The 26,624-nt window shown below is 35.9% G+C and overlaps 3 pseudogenes; all 3 read right to left on the bottom strand.

The window, feature by feature from the left end:
* Positions 1 to 2,375: 2,375 nt before the first annotated feature.
* On the bottom strand, positions 2,376 to 6,202 carry LOC149571345 (putative aspartic proteinase GIP2; annotated as a pseudogene).
* A 390-nt stretch (positions 6,203 to 6,592) lies between these two features.
* On the bottom strand, positions 6,593 to 16,547 carry LOC149571346 (putative aspartic proteinase GIP2; annotated as a pseudogene).
* Positions 16,548 to 16,646: 99 nt separating this feature from the next.
* On the bottom strand, positions 16,647 to 26,315 carry LOC149571347 (putative aspartic proteinase GIP2; annotated as a pseudogene).
* Between the last annotated feature and the right edge of the window lie 309 nt (positions 26,316 to 26,624).

A 26,624-nucleotide genomic window follows, 5' to 3' on the forward strand; every position in this document is an offset into this window, starting at 1 on the left:
TATTTTTGTTTTAGTTGTTTGCCTTGTTTTTCCTTTTGATTCGAGCAGTGTCATCTGAGGACACTCATGCAAATTATTGTATTATTAGAATTCATTGTTTCTTTTTCCTTATTGTACATGCGCTACTCATGATTAAAGTGCCATGGGGGGTTGATGTTTTTTCTTTGTTTGTCATCTTCCTTTGTCTAGTGAGTGTCCCTTCCATGACATTAGCCTCATGATATGTCTAAGATTGATCACCTCAATACACATATATGTACTCTTTTATGCATCTTGATCGTGGTTCCTTGGCATGTAGTTCATTTGGCCCACTTCTTCTTGTTTCTTTTCACGTACTCTTGTCTACATTAGGGGGGTTCTTCTATTGTTTCTCATCCTTCCTTGGTTTGATTGATCAGCTCTTCAAGCTTTGGTGTTTCATGCCATATGTATTTTTGAGTTTAGTTGTTTGCCTTTGTGTGCCTCCTACTTTGATGCAAATTACAGTCTTCCCTACCTGGTCAAGTTCTATTTCTGTGGCAGACTTTTTGTATCAGGGATTCCTTTTGGCAAAGCTTTGTAACTTCTACATACTTCAGTGGTGTTCTTCATGATCATCTTCTGTTCCTATTTTATGGAACATTCCCTAGTTTGGAGGCTTCTTTAGTGCTTCACTAGTTTCTTTCAACATTATTTCCATCTCTTTTCAGAGTAGGTTTTTTCCCATGTAGTTTTCTATATTTTTCCCTTTTGAAAAATTTGGTTGTGCTTACGTACCTCATCAAGCTTTGTTTGTTGGGACCCAAATCTACTTTGAGTAGTAGTTTCTAAGTTTTTAGCTACTCCCTTAGTTTATCTAATGTAAGTTAATATGTTAAAGAGACATGCGTCTTTATTTCACACATATATTCATTCATATAGTAACTTGGAAAACACATAAAATATCCACAAGTCCTATTACAAGTTACAATCCCATTTCACCAACAATTTGGAAACATGTTTTCCCATAGTCAAAAACAAGATCAAGTATCTATCAAATACTCAAATTAACAAAAATCATATCATAGTTCTCACATATTATTATTTAAGAATTTTCTACTTTTTAAATTTTAGTTTATTGTGAATATTGATATGATTTTATTTTTCTTCCATTGTCCTTTAAACCATTTTAAGGAAAATGGCCTTTCATATTTGTAATTATAACCTTGCAATGGGTTAATGGAGCCAAGTTCATGTATTCCCAACATGAAGACTAAATCTAGCCAAGGGATGAGAGATATAATACTCTCGACACCCTTCAAGTACACTATGAAAAAGGATGTTTGACAATCAGACAGAGGAACTATAGGAATCTAAATGTTTGTAAGAGGAAGGAGCTTTTGGTTACTTTTGGTCTAGGCACATAATATTCCTTTCACTAATCAATATTGGTGGGAATTGCATAATCATTTTGAGTAGATTGAAAGGATTTCAATATGATTTATGCTAGAGAGAAAAGTGATGATAGATTTATGAACTAAATGAATCCAAAGCAATACAAAATTCACGAGCTAAATATTTTATTAGGGAATCTATGAAGTCTGTGCATCTAATCATTAAAGGTATCATTTACTTGTGAATTTTGCATTGTCATTCAATTAGGTGCTTATTTTTCAAGATAAAAATCATAGCCTTTTTTATCATAAATTCTCCACCCATTATTCATTAAATGCTTAGTTAAATTTGTATTATGTACTCTAGTACAAATGAGCTATTATTTACTAAATATTGAGCCATCAATCGATATATTGCATAGGGATACAAGACAAAGACACTATTGGATTGATAGAAAAGAGCTTAACAAAGAGGGTTCTGATAGACTAGTACATGAAAGTTGAGTCACTAGACTTCTACCATCCAAGCTTGGTTTTGTTGTTTCAATTGTCAGTGGCTTCCATAATGAGTGTCAAATTATAGAGCCGTGAGTGATAGATAATCAAAATTTTGAAGTGATGTTAGTCAATGTACTGTGAAGTATATAAAATAAGAGGATGTAAATGTAACTACTGAATAAAAATTGAAATTCAAATGTTAATTTATAAAGACCATGGATTCTTATATATAGATTATGGATCAAGAATGGGATGTCATGTCATGCCTAGACATAACAAGTCGAAGAGTAAAAATTTGAAAAGTAACTTCAAATGTATCCTTGCAGTACTAAAAAAAAAAAAAACAGCAATTTTCTTGCAGTTAGTGCAATTTTGTAATTCAAATTTTTTTAATATAAAAAGAAAAACTTCAAATGTATCCTCCATCATTGGAGTATCAGTTAAAGATTAATAAAAATGATTTGTATGGTATGTGTGCCCTATGAATAACCTTCGACCGAGGGTCGCATGCACACGCATGAAATACTAAGTAGGTATCCCATTTAAAGAGGCTAAAGTCATTGTAATAATATAGTTTAAGCATTGATGGGGTAATGTCAAAATGGAAAAGTTGTAATGTCCCTGAAAGACGATGTTGGAGCAGGCCGTGTTGGAGGCGAGCAAAGATGAGCTGAAATAGAGTTTAAACTCTACAAAGTCGAACTGCAGCAGGTTGTCCACCAGCAGATGACTTCCCACCACAATCGAGTCAGCCGAGTATTTCCATGCCTCTACAAAAGCCAGACAACAAACTCCCTCTCACTTTAACCACAGAATTGGCCCCATGAATCCTTCAAAACACGTACTCGTTATCCAGAACCAGATCGATGAGAGGCACAACGGGTCCAGTTTTAGTGGAACCCGCTGTTGTGGCGTCAAAGCAGGCTTCAAAAGGCTTTACCGACTCCACGCGTGAGATTCCCATGTCTTCTGCTTCTTTAATGAACGCGTCACGAATGGCGGTGTAGATGGGCATCGAAGCCTGCATATACGGCACCACCGTCTTCAACGTTGTGCCGCCGCTGCCCTGTAAGCTCAACCTCAGCACCTCCGGATCGATAGCCAATTTCTTTCCGTTTACCTAAATGCTATTAACATTTAGGTAATATTCCCTTGGGTACCTGAGAGTGCGGAGGAAGGTGTAGTTGAGCTTGATGTAAGGGAATTCCTTGTCGGGGCCTTTCAGGTAGTTCGAGGTACCAAAAAAGATGCCTCCGGGAGTGTCGCCAGCGGGGAGACAAAACCTGAATCTCCGATCTAATTCGAGTGCCACGGTGGTCTGAAAAGGCAGAGCCAGTGGAGTCCAATTCAAGCCCACCATTCCCACCGCCCCCTCTGCCAGTCCCTGAAACAAACTCGACGGAGCGCAGGCGAAGGCGAATTGGGGAACGATCATTTTGGAAGCCAGGGAGACCCTCCTTCCATCGCTCGGATACATCGCAACTTTGTCTTGAGAAAGCTCTACGTTGAATATCTCTTTTCCCATCACTCCAATCGTCATCACTTCCAGGCAAGTGTCATTTTTGCAGGATTCTGTTCCCAGCGGCACGTTAGAGCAGTCCCTACAGCCGTGGAGGGCAGATCCAGAGGTGGTGCAGAGAGGAGTGTGACACGAGATGGTAAAGTACGTGGAGGATTTGTAGGCCGAGGTTTTGCAGTTGAGCCAAAGAAAGTCTCCCACCAGATCTACAACCACTCTGACTTTCTTCAGGGGAGTCTGGTGTTTGAATTCCATTAGGTATTGGAGTGTTGTCAGATCCTTCTAGAGGGGAGAAGCCACAGTGGTTATGCGGCTTCTACAGCTTGGTATTGAAGAGGCCCAGTACACAGAGAAAAGAAAGAACGCCCAAAGACTGAAAGGATTTAAACAGAGAAATAAAATAGACGCAATAAGAAAAATAAGCAACACTAGATTTATCTTGGTTCATCATAATAGTGGCTACTCTAGACTGCAGAGTATTGGATTAATGTAACGCCCTAACAAGGGATACAAAAGAAATAACCTAAAGTTTGACTAAGTTTGATAGCATTTTTAAAAAAAAATAAGAAAGTATAACACACACATCAAAGAGAAAGTAGTGGAAGCAATAACATACATAACAGGTTGCATTCCTTAAAGATCCCATGATGTTGAATCACATTTAAATCTAATCTAAAACTAAGTCCGCAAATTACTACATCCATATGAAAGAATAATGAAAAGTCCAATGTCCATATAATATACAATTGTTCCGAATGCCTCTTGGCAAATTAATTCGGAATGCTCATTCATCCACTGTACATGTCACAGGGTATGAAAGGCTTAAAAGAATATACATAAGCAAGATAAATAGACATCATCCTCTTCGGATCCATGATACATGTGCAATAAAATAAATGAAACCATCCATCATACATAATAAATCCATACATCAAGAGATATACATCCATCATAAAATGATACAACATCCAACATATAATATAACCATCTATCATAATGATCCATGAATAGAATGAAGGTATATGCCAACAAGAATACTACAGCCACGGTGTCTCGGACAGATCTCAATGGTAAGAGTACATTCATATAAATTAGCCCCTTTTTTAGGGTTAAGAAGTGAGGATGGTACTATAAAAATTTATAGTTAGTCTTCACAACATATTTAGGTTTAGGGATAAATTTTGGATTAAAATGATATAACTTTAGGTTTAAAAGTTTATGTTTCTATGGTACAACTTAGATTTTATTATTGTTGTTAGAATCAACCTGCCAATTCTAGAGTAAATATATAATGTTTAGAGTTAAGATTAGGATTAAATTTACATGAGGGTAGCATTGTGTTACATGACATTTCTAGGGTTAGGATTGCATGATTATATTTATCTAAATTAGATTAGGTTAAATAGTCAAGGTTTAATTAGACTTTCAAGGTTAGGGTGAGGAGGTCACTAGGTGAAGTTTATATTAGGGTTCATATATGTGACCAGAATCCGTTGGAACTAATGTTAAAGGGTTAGTTCATTGAAATTAAATTATTAGAGGTAAGGTGAAGATTTTAACACACAAACACACGCATGTACACATGTATATATGAACTAAAATTCTAATATATTACAAGTTCGCCGAGTAGGATTTATAGCCGGTATTGCAAGCTTATCGGTCTAACCTGGTTATTAGCCAAGAACAAAACAACCTACATTCCCATTGTTTCATATGTTTTTAGGGCCTTATTCTACAATGGTTTTCACTACTCCAAAGATAGCTTTAACTTTGCTATTTGGCATTTTCCATGTGAATTAAATAGAGCTAATATAATTTCTATATGCCAGTAACCAAATGCCATTGTCTTTAGAAGTCACAACCATATCTCCAATGGTAAGGTAGTCTTGCCGAGCACTTGAATCTGAAAATATTATCAAATAGAAAAAAGTCATAACGGGAATAGGAATAGCTATTCCAATAACAGATATTTTTAAGAATAGAAATAAATTCATTTTAAGATCAAAATGAGAATATATATTCCTATTCTCGATTCTACTGCACCAAATAAATTCTAATTATCTATGCTTATTCCTGTTAGTATTCCAGCGACCAAACGGGCCCTAAATGAATTACAACCTTTATTATCTATTTCGAATTGACTGGGAATCATACGAGAAGCGGCAGAAGACAACGCGTTTCAACAAAAGATGAACAGCAATTATAAAAAATGTCGGCGACAGTTTATAGAAATAAGCTCGTGCGCATTCCAAAGGGCGCTCAAACTGGTCCACGCAATTAGAATTCCTTCCACGCGTGATTAATGTGGACACTCATAAAATTGGAAACACAGACATATATTACATTATATGGGACGAACCCATTTGTGTAAACAAATAAATGCAAAATCCATGAGGAAAAAATTAATTAAGCTTATTCGATTTGCTAAAACATGACGAGAAAGAAAATTTATTAAAATATTGCGATGTCTCGGGCGGAGATCATGCAAAGCTCACGTGAAAGACAGGGAACTACACTTTAATCTTTAGTAAACAGTGAAATTTCCAAATGTTCCAATGATGGCTCAGCGTTGCGAACGTGGCTGTGCTTATCGGAAACAGGAGACATGAAATAAACAAATGAAAGCTCGACGATGGTGCCTGAAATAGATTACGTCCCTGCTAAATTTAATCCTATTTAACTATGTTTCTTCACACTCGTACCCATTTCCTCTTCTTATCACACATAGATTTGAAAGCCAGCAACAAGAATATGTCGATGCGACTAGCTTCCATCCTTGTGTTCCTCTTGCCTTTTATAATCTGTGCATCATTCTCAGACGGAGCAACGCCATCTAAACGGCAAAAGTGGTATTGTGCTGAAAGTCACTCGGGACTCTGAAACTCTGCAATATACGACTGAAATCGAACAAGGGACGCCACTGAAGAAGAAACGTGTGGTGGTAGATCTGGGCGGAGATCGGGCTCGTACAACTCGTCCACATACCGACCCGCTCACTGTAACTAAGCGGTTTGCTCATTAATAAAAATACATGGGTGTGGCGATTGCTTAGCGCCTCGTGAACCCGGATGCCGTAATAACTGGCATAGGCAGTGAGTTGGGGCAAGACGTGTTGGTATCCCATTCAAAGAGGCTAAAGTCGTTGTATTAATATAGTTTAAGCATTGATGGTGTTCTTTAAATCACATCAGTACATCAATTCGGAAACAGGGAAGCTGTAATGTCAGGCAAAGACGATGTTGGAGCAGGCCGTGTTGGAGGCGAGCAACGATGAGTTGAAATAGAGCTTAAACTCTATCAAGTCGAACTGCAGCAGGTTGTCCACCAACTGATGACTTCCCACCACAATCGACTCAGCCAAGTATTTCTCTGTCTCTACAAAAGCCAGACAGATCACCCCCTCCTTCACTTCAACCACAGAATTGGCCCCATGAATCCTCCAAAACACGTACTCGTTATCCAGAACCAGATCGATGAGTGGCACGGCTGCTCCAGTTTTAGCGGAACGTACTTGAGTGACTTGGCACATGAGTGATTCACTCATTGCAACTCGGTATGATCTTGTATTTAAATATTATACTTGACATGTATTACTAGTTCGGCATGAACTTAGTAAATGACTTAAGTGGACAAATTGAGTGTCAACAAGTTTAAGATGGACAAGTTCTAATGTTTGGATTTTTTTACACGAAATATAAGATTTTTAGATTTTGTTATTTTTAGGATTAGTTTGTGTGTATACAAGGAATTGAAGTTAATATCACAATCTTTTTCTCATAAATAAATATTATATTATAGTTCAATCTAAATAAAAACATAAAAATTTATATATCTATGGTATTGGCACTTCCTTAAGGGCCCAAACAAGTCATGTCACTAAGACCGGAGCTATCTAATTGGACTTAAGTATGGATAAAGATAGGGGGTTAAATAAGGTGTGTGTAGAGAGAGACTCTAAACATTGTTAACTACATTAACAATTAACTTCACCTAGTTGGATGATTAAACATTTAATCAATGACTGCAAAGTCATTCTTTCCACCTATTTGAAGTGTTGTTTTTCTCACAAGTACCATGAACACACTTGTGTTGTGGATTTCCTTCCAAATCTAGGTGTGATGACTCATGATAGTTAATGTTGGGATGATCATAATCAAATCCCAATGGAGCTTAGTTGACACTTAAGAAACAATCTCTATGAGTGGCCATAGCAGGATTATTTCCTTCTCATTGCTCTTACCCTTTTATGAAAATGACCTCATTGTGGTGGTTTGGTTAACTACTATATGGTTTTTTACCATTGCTTGGGTGGTTTAGTATAGTTTATGCTTGCATAGTGTTCTGTGTGTGAAAATGGGTGATGATAGAAATAGGTTAGGACCTAGTGTTTATGATAAATGGTCAAATATGCACATAGTTAGAGAGCATTTATACTCAGGTAGTCTTACTCCATATATGAAAACCTTGCATGGTGTGGATGCCCTAGTTATTGAGACTTTTGAGGATGGGTGGGATAAATGCATTCTCGAAGTGTATGGTATGGAGTTGTCATTAATGAAGAGTTAGTCACGAAGGTTTCTAGGATGGATGGAAACAATAATAAGTTCTATAGGGACAAGAAATATGTTGTAGTTGCAGTGGACCACTTCCTTCTTGCTTGGGAACATGAGGTGGTCACTAAAACTATTAATAGTGGCTATGAGCACACTACTTTATAGAAACCTTGGTCAAAGATTGCTAAAATTATTATACAAGTATGTTACCCGTGATGGTAATTTTTGAATCCTTTTCAATTATTATTTTATGATTCTCAACCTTTTTTACCATGATAAATGTATTTCTCTTCCTTCCTTTCTATTTGGCCTCTTCCCTCAATCATATTATGGAAGCCCATGAGAAATGACCTTGGGCCCCTATTCTTCATGGAGTTTGATTTTGTTTATTATGGAAAAGGGAAAAATCTATCAATATTGTTAAAAAATCCTCTCTAAAGAAATAGAACTAGAAATTTGTATTAGTCAAAGAGAACAAATTTGAACTTTAGAACTAATATTTGTATATTGTATTTGTCAAAGAGTAAAAATTTAGCCGAGCTTTGAATGGGATACCTACTTAGTATTTCATGCATGTGCATGCAAGACTCGGTCAAGGTTATTCATAAGACCCACATACCATACAAATCATTTTTATTAATCTTTAACTAATACTCTAACGATGGAGGATACATTTGAAGTTACTTTTCAAATTTGTACTCTTTGACAAATACAACCTTTGTTAGAGAGAATGATAATTAGAGCAGCACGTACAGTGAGGAAGAATTGGGACAACAGATACATAATCAACGTGACAGAAAACTTGAGCAAAAAAGTTATTAGGAAAGATCCTTTTGATCCATACATCAAGATAACTCTCCTAGTGTACATATTTGTTCGTTGGATTATAAATCTTATTATTGCACATGACACAACAGTTACATAATTAATGAGATAGAAAAATTAAGCAATAATTTATTAAAGGCTATGATGATTAAATGGAATGTTAAGAACCAAAAATAAAACAAAAAACAAAAAAATTGAAAATCATATGCCTGTGACCCATTTACTATGTCTTCAAGAGTACACTCATGATCGAGAAAAGTTGGTCCAAATTGATCTTCTTTATATTTTGTTCACTTTTATGGTTGGTACAATTCTATCTCCCATGTAGAGGAATAGGAAGTTATTGAATCTATAGGCCTATGCCAATGAAAGGGGCTGCCTAGCCTTGGCAAACAATAGGGATGCCATAGACCCAGTTCTTGCTGGTGCTCATATGATCGTTGTTGATTAAGTGGTTCTTGATAAGGATTATGAAGTCTGAGAATGAGATAGGCAAAGACAAGTGATCATAGAGGATTATAAACTTGTGGTATGTTCTGGCCATCTATTACCAACTATGTTAGAGATGAAGTCTATCATATATGATGAGATGCAAAATATGTTCAATAATATAAGAGTGGGAATCTAACATTATAAGGGGGAATGATAACCAATGTTCTATTCCCATTTGAACCATCCTTATATGGGAATAGAAAAGATGTACTCAAATTGTTTGACAAATTCTTACATGGAGGCATTTCCTGATTTGATGCATGTGGACCTTCATTGGAGAAACTTGTTGATGTGCAAATAAGCATTTATTATCCTTGAGTATTGCATGCATTTTCTCTTTGTAGTATCTCTCTTATTTTGTATTTCTATAATTACTATAAAGAGCTATTTGCCTTGATCTTTTCCTTTGTCTCTGAGGATGTTCTTGCAAGAAAAGAAGATTGGCACATTAGGTATTCTACTGAATATTGTGTAGGACTCAATCTTATGACAATAGCTCTAAAGAAGTTTTTGATCGAGAATTCATTAGTCACTTGATGATCATGCTAGATAAAGTAAGGCTTCTTGAAGTGAATATATTTGATTATTGAGATTATGAGTAACCTTCTATATGAAGAGGGAGTTTTGGCAGTTCATTGGAGACAATCTTGGACAAAGAAAGGGAGCAGATAGGTCAAAAGACCTTATGCTATTAGGATACCCATTGAACTGGTGAAGCATGACATGACTTGATTCCAAGAGGTTAGAAGGATGATAGCAAATTCAAAGGAAGTCTGACACTTGATTGGAGATAACCTTGTGCTAAGAGGTCAAAAAAGTTGATATCAAACTAAGAGGGATAAACTGTATTCTCTGATATATTTTATGGTGAATGTTGTGACAACACCACATGACAGTATTCATGGAGATGTCATACAAATTTTTGATGTCATACATGTATGAGCCTATCCCCTGTGTACATCATGAAGAAATGATGACTTTTAAATTATTATCACTTGTATTAGGAGAAGTTATTGAAAGGAGATGACCTTACAATAACTTGTATCATGAAATAGATCATGAAAGACTTTATCTTATAAATCAACAACTAGGCATTAGATGTTATTAATTTAACTATCTACATGTTGTTTGTATAGATATATTTTAGGTACTTGGAGAATATCTTGCCTTGATATTCTGATAGGCCATTACCACATTGAGTACTTGGTGGATATCATTTAGTTGATGTTCTGATAGGCCATTACTCAGAGTATTTGGTGAATATCATTTGATTGATTTTCTAATAGGCCAATGCTCATGTTACCAAATATGATATCAAATAGTAATTGGCAAATATCATATGTTGATATTCTGATATGCCAATACTTACATGATATCATATACTAGAAATCTTCTGATCAAAGATCTCCTATATGTATTATTTTCGAAATATTACCTATGGTGTAATATCTATGTGTTTTATTCTTCTTCATTAAGAGGGAATGTTAATGTTATAATTCTGTCAGATAAATTATATTATATATATGAGATATATAATATATATATGGGATAATTAACTTTTATACACACACACACAAACACACACATCTTATTATATAACCATAACCATTATAATATGTTAAAGATATATTACTTGTGTTATAACTTTAACTAATGTAAGTTAATATGTTAAAGAGACATGCCTCTTTATTTCACACATATATTCATTCATATAGTAACTTAGAAAACACATAAAATATCCACAAGTCCTATTACAAGTTACAATCCCATTTCACCAACAATTTGGAAACATGTTTTCCCATAGTCAAAAACAAGATCAAGTATCTATCAAATACTCAAATTAACAAAAATCATATCATAGTTCTCACATATTATTATTTAAGAATTTTCTACTTTTTAAATTTTAGTTTATTGTGAATATTGATATGATTTTATTTGTCTTCCATTGTCCTTTAAACCATTTTAAGGAAAATGGCCTTTCATATTTGTAATTATAACCTTGCAATGGGTTAATGGAGCCAAGTTCATGTATTCCCCACATGAAGACTAAATCTAGCCAAGGGATGAGAGATATAATACTCTTGACACCCTTCAAGTACACTATGAAAAAGGATGTTTGACAATCAGACAGAGGAACTATAGGAATCTAAATGTTTGTAAGAGGAAGGAGCTTTTGGTTACTTTTGGTCTAGGCACATAATATTCCTTTCACTAATCAATATTGGTGGGAATTGCATAATCATTTTGAGTAGATTGAAAGGATTTCAATATGATTTATGCTAGAGAGAAAAGTGATGATAGATTTATGAACTAAATGAATCCAAAGCAATACAAAATTCACGAGCTAAATGTTTTATTAGAGAATCTATGAAGTCTGTGCATCTAATCATTAAAGGTATCATTTACTTGTGAATTTTGCATTGTCATTCAATTAGGTGCTTATTTTTCAAGATAAAAATCATAGCCTTTTTTATCATAAATTCTCCACCCATTATTCATTAAATGCTTAGTTAAATTTGTATTATGTACTCTAGTACAAATGAGCTATTATTTACTAAATATTGAGCCGTCAATCGATATATTGCATAGGGATACAAGACAAAGACACTATTGGATTGATAGAAAAGAGCTTAACAAAGAGGGTTCTGATAGACTAGTACATGAAAGTTGAGTCACTAGACTTCTACCATCCAAGCTTGGTTTTGTTGTTTCAATTGTCAGTGGCTTCCATAATGAGTGTCAAATTATAGAGCCGTGAGTGATAGATAATCAAAATTTTGAAGTGATGTTAGTCAATGTACTGTGAAGTATATAAAATAAGAGGATGTAAATGTAACTACTAAATAAAAATTGAAATTTAAATGTTAATTTATAAAGACCATGGATTCTTATATATAGATAATGGATCAAGAATGGGATGTCATGTCATGCCTAGACATAACAAGTCGAAGAGTACAAATTTGAAAAGTAACTTCAAATATATCCTTGCAGTACTAAAAAAAAAAAAAAACTGCAATTTTCTTGCAGTCAGTGCAATTTTGTAATTCGAATTTTTTAATATAAAAAGAAAAACTTCAAATGTATCCTCCATCATTGGAGTATCAGTTAAAGATTAATAAAAATGATTTGTATGGTATGTGGGCCCTATGAATAACCTCTGACCGAGGGTCGCATGCACACGCATGAAATACTAAGTAGGTATCCCATTTAAAGAGGCTAAAGTCATTGTAATAATATAGGTTAAGCATTGATGGGGTAATGTCAAAATGGAAAAGTTGTAATGTCCCTGAAAGACGATGTTGGAGCAGGCCGTGTTGGAGGCGAGCAAAGATGAGCTGAAATAGAGTTTAAACTCTACAAAGTCGAACTGCAGCAGGTTCTCCACCGGCAGATGACTTCCCACCACAATCGAGTCAGCTGAGTATTTCCATGCCTCTACAAAAGCCAGACAACACACTCCCTCTCACTTTAACCATAGAATTGGCCCCGTGAATCCTTCAAAACACGTACTCGTTATCCAAAACCAGATCAATGAGAGGCACAACGGGTCCAGTTTTAGTGGAACTCACTGTTGTGGCGTCAAAGCAGGCTTCAAAAGGCTTTACCGACTCCACGCGTGAGATTCCCATGTCTTCCGCTTCTTTAATGAATGCGTCACGAATGGCGGTGTAGATGGGCGTCGAAGCCTGCGTATACGGCACCACCGTGTTCAACGTTGTGCCGCCGCTGCCCTGGAAGCTCAACCTCAGCATCTCCAGATCGATAGCCAATTTCTTTCCGTTTACCTAAATGCTATTAAAATTTAGGTAATATTCCCTGGGGTACCTGAGAGTGCGGAGGAAGGTGTGGTTGAGCTGGATGTAAGGGAATTCCTTGTCGGGGCCTTTCAGGTAGTTCGGGGTACCGAAAAAGATGCCTCCGGGAGCATCGCCAGTGGGGAGACAAAACCCGAATCTCCGATCTAATTCGAGTGCCACGGTGGTCAGAAAAGGCAGAGCCGGCGGAGTTCAATTCAAGCCTGCCATTCCCACCGCCCCCTCTGCCAGTCCTTGAAACAAACTCGACGGAGCGCAGGCGAAGGCGAATTGGGGAACGATCATTTTGGAAGCCAGGGAGACCCTCCTTCCATCGCTCGGATACACCGCAACTTTGTCTTGAGAAAGCACTACGTTGAATATCTCTTTTCCCGTCACTCCAATCGTCATCACTTCCAGGCAAGTGTCATTTTTGCAGGATTCTGTTCCCAGCGGCACGTTAGAGAAGTCCTCGCAGCCGTGGAGGGCAGATCCAGAGGTGGTGCAGAGAGGAGTGTGACACGAGATGGTAAAGTACGTGGAGGATTTGTAGGCCGAGGTTTTGCAATTGAGCCAAAGAAAGTCTCCCACCAGATCTACAACCACTCTGACTTTCTTCAGGGGAGTCTGGTGTTTGAATTCCATTTGGTATTGGAGTGTTGTTGGATCCTTCTAGAGGGGAGAAGCCACAGTGATTACGTGGCTTCTACAGCTTGGTATTGAAGAGGCCCAGTACACAGAGAAAAGAAAGAACACCCAAAGACTGAAAGGATTTAAACAGAGAAATAAAATAGACGCAATAAGAAAAATAAGCAACACTAGATTTATCTTGGTTCATCATAATAGTGGCTACTCCAAACTGCAGAGTATTGGATTGATGTAACGCCGTAACAAGGGATCCAAAAGAAATAACCTAAAGTTTGACTAAGTTTGATAGCATTTTTTTTTAAAAATAAGAAAGTATAACACACACATCAAAGAGAAAGTAGTGGAAGCAATAACATACATAACAGGTTGCATTCCTTAAAGATCCCATGATGTTGAATCACATTTAAATCTAATCTAAAACTAAGTCCGCAAATTACTACATCCATATGAAAGAATAATGAAAAGTCCAATGTCCATATAATATACAATTGTTTCGAATGCCTCTTGGCAAATTAATTCGGAATGCTCATTCATCCACTGTACATGTCACAGGGTGTGAAAGGCTTAAAAGAATATACATAAGCAAGATAAATAGACATCATCCTCTTCGGATCCATGATACATGTGCAATAAAATAAATGAAACCATCCATCATACATAATAAATCCATACATCAAGAGATATACATCCATCATAAAATAATACAACATCCAACATATAATATAACCATCTATCATAATGATCCATGAATAGAATGAAGGTATATGCCAACAAGAATACTCCAGCCACGGTGTCTCGGACAGATCTCAATGGTAAGAGTAAATTCATATAAATTAGCCCCTTTTTTAGGGTTAAGAAGTGAGGATGGTACTATAAAAATTTATAGTTAGTCTTCACAACATATTTAGGTTTAGGGATAAATTTTTGATTAAAATGATATAACTTTAGGTTTAAAAGTTTATGTTTCTATGGTACAACATTGATTTTATGATTGTGGTTAGAATCAACCTGTCAATTCTAGAGTAAATATATAATGTTTAGAGTTAAGATTAGGATTAAATTTACATGAGGGTAGCATTGTGTTACATGACATTTCTAGGGTTAGGATTGCATGATTATATTTATCTAAATTAGATTAGGTTAAATAGTCAAGGTTTAATTAGACTTTCAAGGTTAGGGTGAGGAGGTCACTAGGTGAAGTTTATATTAGGGTTCATATATGTGACCAGAATCCGTTGGAACTAATGTTAAAGGGTTAGTTCATTGAAATTAAATTATTAGAGGTAAGGTGAAGATTTTAAAACACAAACACACGCATGTACACATGTATATATGAACTAAAATTCTAATATATTACAAGTTCGCTGAGTAGGATTTATAGCCGGTATTGCAAGCTTATGGGTCTAACCTGGCTATTAGCCAAGAACAAAACAACCTACATTCCCATTGTTTCATATGTTTTCAAGGCCTTATTCTACAATGGTTTTCACTACTCAAAAGATAGCTTTAACTTTGCTATTTGGAATTTTCCATGTGAATTAAATAGAGCTAATATAATTTCTATATGCCAGTAACCAAATGCCATTGTCTTTAGAAGTCACAACCATATCTCCAATGGTAAGGTAGTCTTGCCGAGCACTTGAATCTGAAAATATTATCAAATAGAAAAAAGTCATAATGGGAATAGGAATAGCTATTCCAATAACAGATATTTTTAAGAATAGAAATAAATTCATTTTAAGATCAAAATGAGAATATATATTCCTATTCTCAATTCTACTGCACCAAATAAATTCTAATTATCTATGCTTATTCCTGTTAGTATTCCAGCGACCAAACGGGCCCTAAATGAATTACAACCTTTATTATCTATTTCGAATTGACTGGGAATCATACGAGAAGCGGCAGAAGACAACGCGTTTCAACAAAAGATGAACAGCAATTATAAAAAATGTCGGCGACAGTTTATAGAAATAAGCTCGTGCGCATTCCAAAGGGCGCTCAAACTGGTCCACGCAATTAGAATTCCTTCCACGCGTGATTAATGTGGACACTCATAAAATTGGAAACACAGACATATATTACATTATATGGGATGAACCCATTTGTGTAACCAAATAAAAGCAAAATCCATGAGGAAAAAATTAAATAAGCTTATTCGATTTGCTAAAACATGACGAGAAAGAGAATTTATTAAAATATTGCGATGTCTCGAGCGGAGATCATGCAAAGCTCACGTGAAAGACAGGGAACTACACTTTAATCTTTAGTAAACAGTGAAATTTCCAAATGTTCCAATGATGGCTCAGCGTTGCAAACGTGGCTGTGCTTATCGAAAATAGGAGACATGAAATAAACAAATGAAAGCTCGACGATGGTGCCTGAAATAGATTACGTCCCTGCTAAATTTAATCCTATTTAACTATGTTTCTTCTCACTCGTACCCATTTCCTCTTCTTATCACACATAGATTTGAAAGCCAGCAACAAGAATATGTCGATGCGACTAGCTTCCATCCTTGTGTTCCTCTTGCCTTTTATAATCTGTGCATCATCCTTAGACGGAGCAACGCCATCTAAACGGCAAAAGTGGTATTGTGCTGAAAGTCACTCGGGACTCTAAAACTCTGCAATATACGACTGAAATCGAACAAGGGACGCCACTGAAGAAGAAACGTGTGGTGGTAGATCTGGGCGGAGATCGGGCTTGTACAACTCGTCCACATACCGACCCTCTCACTGTAACTAAGTGGTTTGCTCATTAATAAAAATACATGGGTATGGCGATTGCTTAGTGCCTCGTGAACCCGGATGCCATAATAACTGGCATAGGCAGTGAGTTGGGGCAAGACGTGTTGGTATCCCATTCAAAGAGGCTAAAGTCGTTGTATTAATATAGTTTAAGCATTGATGGTGTTCTTTAAATCACATCAGTACATCAATTCGGAAACAGGGAAGCTGTAATGTCAGGCAAAGACGATGTGTGAGCAGGCCGTGTTAGAGGCGAGCAACGATGAGCTGAAATAGAGCTTAAACTCTATCAAGTCGAACTGCAGCAGGTTGTCCACCAACTGATGACTTCCCACCACAATCGACTCAGCCAAGTATTTCGCTATCTCTACAAAAGCCAGACAGATCACCCCCTCCTTCACTTCAACCACAGAATTGGTCCCATGAATCCTCCAAAACACGTACTCGTTATCCAGAACCAGATCGATGAGTGGCACGGCTGCTCCAGTTTTAGTGGAATGTACTTGAGTGACTTGGCACATGAGTGATTCACTCATTGCAACTCGGTATGATCTTGTATTTAAATATTATACTTGATATGTATTACTAGTTCGGCATGAACTTAGTAAATGACTTAAGTGGACAAATTGAGTGTCAACAAGTTTAAGATGGACAAGTTCTAATGTTTGGATTTTTTTACACAAAATATAAGATTTTTAGATTTTGTTATTTTTAGGATTAGTTTGTGTGTATACAAGGAATTGAAGTTAATATCACAATCTTTTTCTCATAAATAAATATTATATTATAGTTCAATCTAAATAAAAACATAAAAATTTATATATCTATGGTATTGGCACTTCCTTAAGGGCCCAAACAAGTCATGTCACTAAGACCGGAGCTATCTAATTGGACTTAAGTATGGATAAAGATAGGGGGTTAAATAAGGTGTGTGTAGAGAGTGACTCTAAACATTGTTAACTACATTAACAATTAACTTCACCTAGTTGGATGATTAAACATTTAATCAATGACTGCAAAGTCATTCTTTCCACCTATTTGAAGTGTTGTTTTTCTCACAAGTACCATGAACACACTTGTGTTGTGGATTTCCTTGCAAATCTAGGTGTGATGACTCATGATAGTTAATGTTGGGATGATCATAATCAAATCCCAATGGAGCTTAGTTGACACTTAAGAAACAATCTCTATGAGTGGCCATAGCAGAATTATTTCCTTCTCATTGCTCTTACCCTTTTATGAAAATGACCTCATTGTGGTGGTTTGGTTAACTACTATGTGGTTTTTTACCATTGCTTGGGTGGTTTAGTATAGTTTATACTTGCATAGTGTTTTGTGTGAAAATGGGTGATGATAGAAATAATATAGGACCTAGTGTTTATGATAAATGGTCAAATATGCACATAGTTAGAGAGCATTTATACTCAGGTAGTCTTACTCCATATATGAAAACCTTGCATGGTGTGGATGCCCTAGTTATTGAGGCTTTTGGGGATGGGTGGGATAAATGCATTCTCGAAGTGTATGGTATGGAGTTGTCATTAATGAAGAGTTAGTCACGAAGGTTTCTAGGATGGATGGAAACAATAATAAGTTCTATAGGGACAAGAAATATGTTGTAGTTGCAGTGGACCACTTCATTCTTGCTTGGGAACATGAGGTGGTCACTAAAACTATTAATAGTGGCTATGAGCACACTACTTTATAGAAACCTTGGTCAAAGATTGCTAAAATTATTATACAAGTATGTTACCCGTGATGGTAATTTTTGAATCCTTTTCAATTATTATTTTATGATTTTCAACCTTTTTTACCATGATAAATGTATTTCTCTCCCTTCCTTTCTATTTGGCCTCTTCCCTCAATCATATTATGGAAGCCCATGAGAAATGACCTTGGGCCCCTATTCTTCATGGAGTTTGATTTTGTTTATTATGGAAAAGGGAAAAATCTATCAATATTGTTAAAAAATCCTCTCTAAAGAAATAGAACTAGAAATTTGTATTAGTCAAAGAGAACAAATTTGAACTTTAGAACTAATATTTGTATATTGTATTTGTCAAAGAGTACAAATTTAGCCGAGCTTTGAATGGGATACCTACTTAGTATTTCATGCATGTGCATGCAAGACTCGGTCAAGGTTATTCATAAGACCCACATACCATACAAATCATTTTTATTAATCTTTAACTAATACTCTAACGATGGAGGATACATTTGAAGTTACTTTTCAAATTTGTACTCTTTGACAAATACAACCTTTGTTAGAGAGAATGATAATTAGAGCAGCACGTACAGTGAGGAAGAATTGGGACAATAGATACATAATCAACGTGACAGAAAACTTGAGCAAAAAAGTTATTAGGAAAGATCCTTTTGATCCATACATCAAGATAACTCTCCTAGTGTACATATTTGTTCGTTGGATTATAAATCTTATTATTGCACATGGCACAACAGTTACATAATTAATGAGATAGAAAAATTAAGCAATAATTTATTAAAGGCTATGATTATTAAATGGAATGTTAAGAACCAAAAATAAAACAAAAAACAAAAAAATTGAAAATCATATGGTTGTGACCCATTTACTATGTCTTCAAGAGTACACTCATGATCGAGAAAAGTTGGTCCAAATTGATCTTCTTTATATTTTGTTCACTTTTATGGTTGGTACAATTCTATCTCCCATGTAGAGGAATAGGAAGTTATTGAATCTATAGGCCTATGCCAATGAAAGGGGCTGCCTAGCCTTGGCAAACAATAGGGATGCCATATACCCAGTTCTTGCTGGTGCTCATATGATCGTTGTTGATTAAGTGGTTCTTGATAAGGATTATGAAGTCTGAGAATGAGATAGGCAAAGACAAGTGATCATAGAGGATTATAAACTTGTGGTATGTTCTGGCCATCTATTACCAACTATGTTAGAGACGAAGTCTATCATATATGATGAGATGCAAAATATGTTCAATAATATAAGAGTGGGAATCTAACATTATAAGGGGGAATGATAACCAATGTTCTATTCCCATTTGAACCATCCTTATATGGGAATAGAAAAGATGTACTCAAATTGTTTGACAAATTCTTACATGGAGGCATTTCCTGATTTGATGCATGTGGACCTTCATTGGAGAAACTTGTTGATGTGCAAATAAGCATTTATTATCCTCGAGTATTGCATGTATTTTCTCTTTGTAGTATCTCTCTTATTTTGTATTTCTATAATTACTATAAAGAGCTATTTGCCTTGATCTTTTCCTTTGTCTCTGAGGATGTTCTTGCAAGAAAAGAAGATTGGCACATTAGGTATTCTACTGAATATTTTGTAGGACTCAATCTTATGACAATAGCTCTAAAGAGGTTTCTGATCTAGAATTCATTAGTCACTTGATGATCATGCTAGATAAAGTAAGGCTTCTTGAAGTGAATATATTTGATTATTGAGATTATGAGTAACCTTCTATATGAAGAGGGAGTTTTGGCAGTTCATTGGAGACAATCTTGGACAAAGAAAGGGAGTAGATAGGTCAAAAGACCTTATGCTATTAGGATACCCATTGAACTGGTGAAGCATGACATGACTTGATTCCAAGAGGTTAGAAGGATGATAGCAAATTCAAAGGAAGTATGACACTTGATTGGAGATAACCTTGTGCTAAGAGGTCAAAAAAGTTGATATCAAACTAAGAGGGAGAAACTGTATTCTGTAATATATTTTATGGTGAATGTTGTGACAACACCACATGACAGTATTCATGGAGATGTCATGCAAATTTTTGATGTCATACATGTATGAGCCTATCCCCTGTCTACATCATGAAGAAATGATGACTTCTAAATTATTATCACTTGTATTAGGAGAAGTTATTGAAAGGTGATGACCTTACAATAACTTGTATCATGATATAGATCATGAAAGACTTTATCTTATAAATCAACAACTAGGCATTAGATGTTATTAATTTAACTATCTACATGTTGTTTGTATAGATATATTTTAGGTACTTGGCGAATATCTTGCCTTGATATTCTGCTAGGCCATTACCACATTGAGTACTTGGTGGATATCATTTAGTTGATGTTCTGATAGGCCATTACTCAGAGTATTTGGTGAATATCATTTGATTGATTTTCTAATAGGCCAATGCTCATGTTACCAAATATGATATCAAATAGTAATTGGCAAATATCATATGTTGATATTCTGATATGCCAATACTTACATGATATCATATACTAGAAATCTTTTGATCAAGGATCTCCTATATGTATTATTTTCGAAATATTACCTATGGTGTAATATCTATGTGTTTTATTCTTCTTCATTAAGAGGGAATGTTAATGTTATAATTCTGTCAGATAAATTATATTATATATATGAGATATATAATATATATATGGGATAATTAACTTTTACACACACACACACACACACACACACACACATCTTATTATATAACCATAACCATTTTAATATGTTAAAGATATATTACTTGTGTTATAACTTTAACTAATGTAAGTTAATATGTTAAAGAGACATGCCTCTTTATTTCACACATATATTCATTCATATAGTAAGTTGGAAAACACATAAAATATCCACAAGTCCTATTACAAGTTACAATCCCATTTCACCAACAATTTGGAAACATGTTTTCCCATAGTCAAAAACAAGATCAAGTATCTATCAAATACTCAAATTAACAAAAATCATATCATAGTTCTCACATATTATTATTTAAGAATTTTCTACTTTTTAAATTTTAGTTTATTGTGAATATTGATATGATTTTATTTTTCTTCCATTGTCCTTTAAACCATTTTAAGGAAAATGGCCTTTCATATTTGTAATTATAACCTTGCAATGGGTTAATGGAGCCAAGTTCATGTATTCCCAGCATGAAGACTAAATCTAGCCAAGGGATGAGAGATATAATACTCTTGACACCCTTCAAGCACACTATGAAAAAGGATGTTTGACAATCAGACAGAGGAACTATAGGAATCTAAATGTTTGTAAGAGGAAGGAGCTTTTGGTTACTTTTGGTCTAGGCACATAATATTCCTTTCACTAATCAATATTGGTGGGAATTGCATAATCATTTTGAGTAGATTGAAAGGATTTCAATATGATTTATGCTAGAGAGAAAAGTGATGATAGATTTATGAACTAAATGAATCCAAAGCAATACAAAATTCACGAGCTAAATGTTTTATTAGAGAATCTATGAAGTCTGTGCATCTAATCATTAAAGGTATCATTTACTTGTGAATTTTGCATTGTCATTCAATTAGGCGCTTATTTTTCAAGATAAAAATCATAGCCTTTTTTATCATAAATTCTCCACCCATTATTCATTAAATGCTTAGTTAAATTTGTATTATGTACTCTAGTACAAATGAGCTATTATTTACTAAAGATTGAGCCATCAATCGATATATTGCATAGGGATACAAGACAAAGACACTATTGGATTGATAGAAAAGAGCTTAACAAAGAGGGTTCTGATAGACTAGTACATGAAAGTTGAGTCACTAGACTTCTACCATCCAAGCTTGGTTTTGTTGTTTCAATTGTCAGTGGCTTCCATAATGAGTGTCAAATTATAGAGCCGTGAGTGATAGATAATCAAAATTTTGAAGTGATGTTAGTCAATGTACTGTGAAGTATATAAAATAAGAGGATGTAAATGTAACTACTGAATAAAATTTGAAATTCAAATGTTAATTTATAAAGACCATGGATTCTTATATATAGATAATGGATCAAGAATGGGATGTCATGTCATGCCTAGACATAACAAGTCGAAGAGTACAAATTTGAAAAGTAACTTCAAATGTATCCTTGCAGTACTAAAAAAAAAAAAAAACTGCAATTTTCTTGCAGTTAGTGCAATTTTGTAATTCGAATTTTTTTAATATAAAAAGAAAAACTTCAAATGTATCCTCCATCATTGGAGTATCAGTTAAAGATTAATAAAAATGATTTGTATGGTATGTGGGCCCTATGAATAACCTCTGACCGAGGGTCGCATGCACACGCATGAAATACTAAGTAGGTATCCCATTTAAAGAGGCTAAAGTCATTGTAATAATATAGTTTAAGCATTGATGGGGTAATGTCAAAATGGAAAAGTTGTAATGTCCCTGAAAGACGATGTTGGAGCAGGCCGTGTTGGAGGCGAGAAAAGATGAGCTGAAATAGAGTTTAAACTCTACAAAGTTGAACTGCAGCAGGTTGTCCACCAGCAGATGACTTCCCACCACAATCGAGTCAGCCGAGTATTTCCATGCCTCTACAAAAGCCAGACAACACACTCCCTCTCACTTTAACCATAGAATTGGCCCCGTGAATCCTTCAAAACACGTACTCATTATCCAGAACCAGATCGATGAGAGGCACAACGGGTCCAGTTTTAGTGGAACCCGCTGCTGTGGCGTCAAAGCAGGCTTCAAAAGGCTTTACCGACTCCACGCATGAGATTCCCATGTCTTCCGCTTCTTTAATGAATGCATCACGAATGGCGGTGTAGATGGGCGTCAAAGCCTGCGTATACGGCACCACCGTGTTCAACGTTGTGCCGCCGCTGCCCTGCAAGCTTAACCTCAGCATCTCCGGATCGATAGCCAATTTCTTTCCGTTTACCTAAATGCTATTAACATTTAGGTAATATTCCCTGGGGTACCTGAGAGTGCCGAGGAAGGTGTAGTTGAGCTTGATGTAAGGGAATTCCTTGTCGGGGCCTTTTAGGTAGTTTGGGGTACCGAAAAAGATGCCTCCGGGAGCGTCGCCAGCGGGGAGACAAAACCCGAATCTCCGATCTAATTCGAGTGCCACGGTGGTCTGAAAAGCCAGAGCCAGTAGAGTCCAATTCAAGCCCGCCATTCCCACCGCCCCCTCTGCCAGTCCCTGAAACAAACTCGACGGAGCGTAGGCGAATGCGAATTGGGGAACGATCATTTTGGAAGCCAGGGAGACCCTCCTTCCATCACTCGGATACACCGCAACTTTGTCTTGAGAAAGCTCTACGTTGAATATCTCTTTTCCCGTCACTCCAATCGTCATCACTTCCAGGCAAGTGTCATTTTTGCAGGATTCTGTTCCCAGCGGCACGTTAGAGAAGTCCCCACAGCCGTGGAGGGCAGATCCAGAGGTGGTGCAGAGAGGAGTGTGACACGAGATGGTAAAGTACGTGGAGGATTTGTAGGCCAAGGTTTTGCAGTTGAGCCAAGGAAAGTCTCCCACCAGATCTACAACCACTCTGACTTTCTTCAGGGGAGTCTGGTGTTTGAATTTCATTAGGTATTGGAGTGTTGTCGGATCCTTCTAGAGGGGAGAAGCCACAGTGATTACGCGGCTTCTACAGCTTGGTATTGAAGAGGCCCAGTACACAGAGAAAAGAAAGAACGCCCAAAGACTGAAAGGATTTAAACAGAGAAATAAAATAGACGCAATAAGAAAAATAAGCAACACTAGATTTATCTTGGTTCATCATAATAGTGGCTACTCCAGACTGCAGAGTATTGGATTAATGTAACGCCCTAACAAGGGATCCAAAAGAAATAACCTAAAGTTTGACTAAGTTTGATAGCATTTTTTAAAAAAAATAAGAAAGTATAACACACACATCAAACACAAAGTAGTGGAAGAAATAACATACATAACAGGTTGCATTCCTTAAAGATCCCATGATGTTGAATCACATTTAAATCTAATCTAAAACTAAGTCCGCAAATTACTACATCCATATGAAAGAATAATGAAAAGTCCAATGTCCATATAATATACAATTGTTCCGAATGCCTCTTGGCAAATTAATTCAGAATGCTCATTCATCCACTGTACATGTCACAGGGTATGAAAGGCTTAAAAGAATATACATAAGAAAGATAAATAGACATCATCATCTTCGGATCCATGATACACGTGCAATAAAATAAATGAAACCATCCATCATACATAATAAATCCATACATCAAGAGATATACATCCATCATAAAATGATACAACATCCAACATATAATTTAACCATCTATCATAATGATCCATGAATAGAATGAAGGTATATGCCAACAAGAATACTCCAGCCACGGTGTCTCGGACAGATCTCAATGGTAAGAGTAAATTCATATAAATTAGCCCCTTTTTTAGGGTTAAGAAGTGAGGATCGTACTATAAAAATTTATAGTTAGTCTTCACAACATATTTAGGTTTAGGGATAAATTTTGGATTAAAATGATATAACTTTAGGTTTAAAAGTTTATGTTTCTATGGTACAACTTAGATTTTATGATTGTGGTTAGAATCAACCTGTCAATTCTAGAGTAAATATATAATGTTTAGAGTTAAGATTAGGATTAAATTTACATGAGGGTAGCATTGTGTTACATGACATTTCTAGGGTTAGGATTGCATGATTATATTTATCTAAATTAGATTAGGTTAAATAGTCAAGGTTTAATTAGACTTTCAAGGTTAGGGTGAGGAGGTCACTAGGTGAAGTTTATATTAGGGTTCATATATGTGACCAGAATCCGTTGGAACTAATGTTAAAGGGTTAGTTCATTGAAATTAAATTATTAGAGGTAAGGTGAAGATTTTAACACACAAACACACGCATGTACACATGTATATATGAACTAAAATTCTAATATATTACAAGTTCGCTGAGTAGGATTTATAGCCGGTATTGCAAGCTTATGGGTCTAACCTGGTTATTAGCCAAGAACAAAACAACCTACATTCCCATTGTTTCATATGTTTTCAGGGCCTTATTCTACAATGGTTTTCACTACTCCAAAGATAGCTTTAACTTTGCTATTTGGAATTTTCCATGTGAATTAAATAGAGCTAATATAATTTCTATATGCCAGTAACCAAATGCCATTGTCTTTAGAAGTCACAACCATATCTCCAATGGTAAGGTAGTCTTGCCGAGCACTTGAATCTGAAAATATTATCAAATAGAAAAAAGTCATAATGGGAATAGGAATAGCTATTCCAATAACAGATATTTTTAAGAATAGAAATAAATTCATTTTAAGATCAAAATGAAAATATATATTCCTATTCTCAATTCTACTGCACCAAATAAATTCTAATTATCTATGCTTTTTCCTGTTAGTATTCCAGCGACCAAACGGGCCCTAAATGAATTACAACCTTTATTATCTATTTCGAATTGACTGGGAATCATACGAGAAGCGGCAGAAGACAACGCGTTTCAACAAAAGATGAACAACAATTATAAAAAATGTCGGCGACAGTTTATAGAAATAAGCTCGTGCGCATTCCAAAGGGCGCTCAAACTGGTCCACGCAATTAGAATTCCTTCCACGCGTGATTAATGTGGACACTCATAAAATTGGAAACACAGACATATATTACATTATATGGGACGAACCCATTTGTGTAACCAAATAAATTCAAAATCCATGAGGAAAAAATTAAATAAGCTTATTCGATTTGGTAAAACATGACGAGAAAGAGAATTTATTAAAATATTGCGATGTCTCGAGCGGAGATCATGCAACGCTCACGTGAAAGACAGGGAACTACACTTTAATCTTTAGTAAACAGTGAAATTTCCAAATGTTCCAATGATGGCTCAGCGTTGCGAACGTGGCTGTGCTTATCGGAAATAGGAGACATGAAATAAACAAATGAAAGCTCGACGATGGTGCCTGAAATAGATTACGTCCCTGCTAAATTTAATCCTATTTAACTATGTTTCTTCACACTCGTACCCATTTCCTCTTCTCATCACACATAGATTTGAAAGCCAGCAACAAGAATATGTCGATGCGACTAGCTTCCATCCTTGTGTTCCTCTTGCCTTTTATAATCTGTGCATCATTCTCAGACGGAGCAACGCCATCTAAACGGCAAAAGTGGTATTGTGCTGAAAGTCACTCGGGACTCTGAAACTCTGCAATATACGACTGAAATCGAACAAGGGACGCCACTGAAGAAGAAACGTGTGGTGGTAGATCTGGGCGGAGATTGAGCTCGTACAACTCGTCCACATACCGACCCGCTCACTGTAACTAAGCGGTTTGCTCATTAATAAAAATACATGGGTGTGGCGATTGCTTAGCGCCTCGTGAACCCGGATGCCGTAATAACTGGCATAGGCAGTGAGTTGGGGCAAGACGTGTTGGTATCCCATTCAAAGAGGCTAAAGTCG

Source organism: Cupressus sempervirens, chromosome 2 (assembly GCF_028749045.1).
Source record: "Cupressus sempervirens isolate cs-2001-9-10 chromosome 2, ASM2874904v1, whole genome shotgun sequence".
In the NCBI taxonomy this organism is placed as follows: domain Eukaryota; kingdom Viridiplantae; phylum Streptophyta; class Pinopsida; order Cupressales; family Cupressaceae; genus Cupressus; species Cupressus sempervirens.